Here is a 4,167-nt window from a genome sequence, read left to right on the forward strand (position 1 = left end):
CACACACACACACACACACACACACTCACACACACACACACAAGAGAGAGAAAACAAACAAATAAATATAAAAACAAAACCACACAAAAGAAACATATATTATTATGCCTTTTCATAAATATCAGTAAAACTATTTTGCATTTCCCCTCCACTGATGTTAAGGAGTTTTTTTTTTTTTTTTTAAAGTTTTCCTCTGCTACTCTATGAAGTATTTTTCTGAGAAAATATCCCATGGGGAGGCAAGTAAAATTTGATTAAAACCACAAAATAATGACTAGATTAAAATTTTATAAAGAGTTCCTTTTATGTGCTAAGTAGGCGATATGGCTGGTGATAAGCACAGAAGGATGAAGTTGGCTCTCCATTCTCAGGAACCTCATGAGGCAGAGGAGAAGTTCTGTGATGGGGAACTGGATAAACAGGCCTGCTAGTAAGATGCTACAGAGGAACCCCTGAGTTCTATACTGGTTTGTCTGTTTACCTAGAGATCTGAAGCCATTTGAGAAAATGATTTGCCTAGTTATTTGAATGCCCAATGTAATGAGCTCTATTAGAACATTTTCATAATAAGACACCATTACCATGATGAGCTAGGAAATTGCTGCTAAAATTTATCTGTGACAAACACATATTTAATTCATATTTTCTCCAGCTAGATTTCTTTTTTGAAAATTTAAGGTTAAGTAACTGGGAAAACAAGTTGATTTCCAAATATTTTTATTTTTACAAAGCAAAAATTTGGTTTTAGAAAGTGTAAGACAGTTTGGATTTTGTATATTTCATGAAAAAATTAATGGCTATGTGTTTTAGGGAAAAATCATGTTGCTACATGTTTTGTATATTGAGGATAAGAAATTTGCTATAATGACAAAGGACAGGAAAATTGAAAGTGATGCTGTCTAAATGGGTAGCATGCATTAGAGGTAACTAGTCCCAAGTTAGGATTTCAAATGTTCAAGATCTATATAGCCTCTATTCTAGAATTTACTGATAAGTATAATCCCAGATGAGCATTCCTCAGCATCTGTAAAATGGGCACAAAATGGGAGTGCTAGAGAGATGGCTCAGTGGCTAAGAGCACTTGCTGTTCTTGCAGAGCACACACATCTGGCGGTTCTAACTTCAGTCCCAAGGGTTCTGCTCCCCTCTTCTGACCTCCGTGGGCATTAGCACACAGATGGTGAATGTACATACAGGCAGGACCACACACACACAAATACATATATACATACATCATGCATCACACATACATACATACAAACATTCTTTAAAAAATGGGCATAAGGACTACCAGAAAGATTGAATGAAGTTAGCATGCAGAAGTCTTTGTACTCTGAAAAACCTTGCAAATAGGTTGTAAGGGAAGTTGAGTTAACTACTGTTTTGTTACCAAATTAACCCCTTGAAACAGAAACCTTTTATCTTAGAGCTTGAGGGTTTGGTGCTGGTGAGGGTGTAATCAAAGTATAGCCTGAGGATGCATTCACATCAAGACTCAAACCAGGGAAAGTCTGCTCCCAGATTTATCTATGTGGCTACTGGCAGGATTCATATCCTTGCCAGCTGGTAGTCAGAAGGATCAGTTCCTTCTGAATGGTCCTGCCCATGGGATAGATCAAAACAGGGCAAAAACCTTCATCAGAACACATAATAAATGAGACAATGTGTCAAGATTCAAAGAGGAATCACAGTCTTAAATGTAGACTAAAATTGTTGTTCATAACTTATGCTGTATTTCATTCACTGAAAGCAAATGACTAGGTCAAGCCTGCATTTAAGCTGGGCATATGGGGAACTCACAAAGGGCATGTGAGAATGATTGGGGGCCATCAGAAATGGTAATCTTTCCATGAGTAGACAACAAGTATCTTTCCAACACCAGGCTTGAAGGCTTTAGACTTCATCAGTCCAGTACTTAGGAGTCTGGGGTCAGAGGATTTTGAGTTTTAAGCCAATCTGGGCTAAATAGTAAGCTTCAGGCCAATTGGGCTATATAATGAGATGAAACAATAAAGAAATAAACAAAAGCAATACTAAAATGCATGCAATCTTTATATATATAAATGCATATATGTAGCATATTATAATACAGCATATATTAATACACATACATATACATCATTCTATAACATAATAGATGACCAGTGGAAAGATATTGTCTGATTCAAATGTACATTGTGAGTTCTCCATAGTGTACTTAATGTCTTATCTTTCGAACAACTTTTGCCTGTACAATTCAGTGACATTAAGTACACTATTCACTTCTCTCTAGTCAAACTCTTCCTTCTCATAGTATTAGTAACAATAGCCTGGCTTTCCTTCTGCCTCACCAGATGCCCCTCCTCGGTGACTTTTTCTAGCTATGTTCAGTGTCCAAAGAACAACCACTAAACATCCCTGGGACTCAGTTCTCAAGCCTCATTTCTACAGGCTACTACTTATTTCTTAGATAATTCCATGATCTAAATGTCATTCAAGTCAGTAACTCTCAAAGTTCTGTCTTCACAAGTCTCAGTGCTCTTGCCATGTAAATCCAGTTGTATCCAGCCATGTATATCTTATCCAACACTCTCATATGTGCTTCAATAGGCTCAGCATATTGACTCTGCCCAAGCTCTTGGCATTCTGCCAGCCATACATCAATTGCTTTCCAAGGGTGCTCATTTTATTTAAATGCACCACCATTCTTTACTTGGCATGAAAATCTAGATGTGTAACAGATGTGCAGCTTGGTCTTCAAGTGGATCTCTCAACAACTGGAGTGGGGACTGTCCCTGGATCTGTTGCTTGCCTGTGGATTCCATTCCCCTAAATGGGCCACCTTGTTTGCCCTCAGGGGAAGAGGATGTGCCTAGTTCTGCAGTGTTTGATGTGCCAGGGTGTGTGTGGGTATGGAGGACTTGGGGGATGGGGAGACACATGACTAAGATGAAGACACAACCCTGGGTGTTCCCCCTTACCAGAGGAGAGGGTAAGGGGGGATGGTGGGAGGATCTGTTTGAGGGGGTACTGAGAGGAGAGGGGGGGCTGATATCAGGATGTAAAGTGAATAAATAAATTAATAAAAATAATATAGCTTAAAAAAGAAAATCTAGGCTTTATCCTTAATTGTCTTCTCATTCCAGTCTCCCCTATTCAAATATAACCCCAATCTTACTATTTTGTTTTACTTCTGTTGGTCATCCAAATTAGACCAATTTATTGATGCAGTGATCAAAATAGCCTCTTAACACATCATCCTATGTCGCCTCTGATTCAGCAATAGTACTCTGCACATAACACTGAGAGTGTCATATACATAACCCTGAATGGATATATATATATATATATGTGTGTATATACATATGGTCACACACATGCCCTCCACTCTAGTAGCTTCCCTTCTCATTTTGGATTGAATCTTCTCCAACTTGCTCCCTTGGTTGAAAAGCCTTATATTAACTGGGGCCTGCGACAACTTTGACCTCTTATCTTCTAGTATTTACCTCATTCACTCTGCTGTGGCCTCAACACCTTGTTATTGCTCCTCAAGGCTTACTTTGTTGCTACTTCATGGCCAGAGCATCTGGTGCTTCCTCAGGCTAGGGTACCTGTCCTTAGACTGTCACATGATAGATTTTTTTTCCTTCTATTTATATCTAGACTATAATTTTACCTTGTCATTCCATCTACTCTATTTCCATCTGGGCATCTATCTTTCCATAAGTTTTTTTAAGTTTAGGTAGATTCATTCATTCATTCATTCATTCATTCATCATTCATTGAGAGAAGGTCTTACTATGTAGCCCTGACTAGCCTGAAACTACTTATATAAATGAAATTGAGATCTGTTTGCCTCTGCCTCCCAAGTGCTGGGATTACAGGCATGGAACACCATACCTGGCCCTAGGTATCTATTTACTCTTTAATTATATGAACTTTTATGGTACATGTATGTGGGTGCGTGTACACAACTACAGTGCCGATAGTAGCCAGAAGAGGGTAAAGGATCCTCTGCAGCTGGAGCTGGTTGTGAGCCAATCAACATGAATTTTTGGAACAGAACTCAGGTTCTCTGAAAGAGAAGCAAGTGTTTCTTAATTGTTGTACCAACTCTCTAACCTCTGTCCACAAGAATTTTCCCCCACAAAGACAGAAAACCTGCTTCATATTTTAATGTATATTTGT

At 38.5% G+C, this 4,167-nt stretch overlaps 1 pseudogene; it reads left to right on the plus strand.

The window, feature by feature from the left end:
• The first annotated feature begins 323 nt into the window (after nucleotides 1–323).
• The window catches only part of LOC116100111, an 89,750-nt pseudogene continuing 85,906 nt past the window's right edge, over nucleotides 324–4,167 (plus strand).

Source organism: Mastomys coucha, chromosome X, assembly GCF_008632895.1.
Source record: "Mastomys coucha isolate ucsf_1 chromosome X, UCSF_Mcou_1, whole genome shotgun sequence".
Taxonomy (NCBI): domain Eukaryota; kingdom Metazoa; phylum Chordata; class Mammalia; order Rodentia; family Muridae; genus Mastomys; species Mastomys coucha.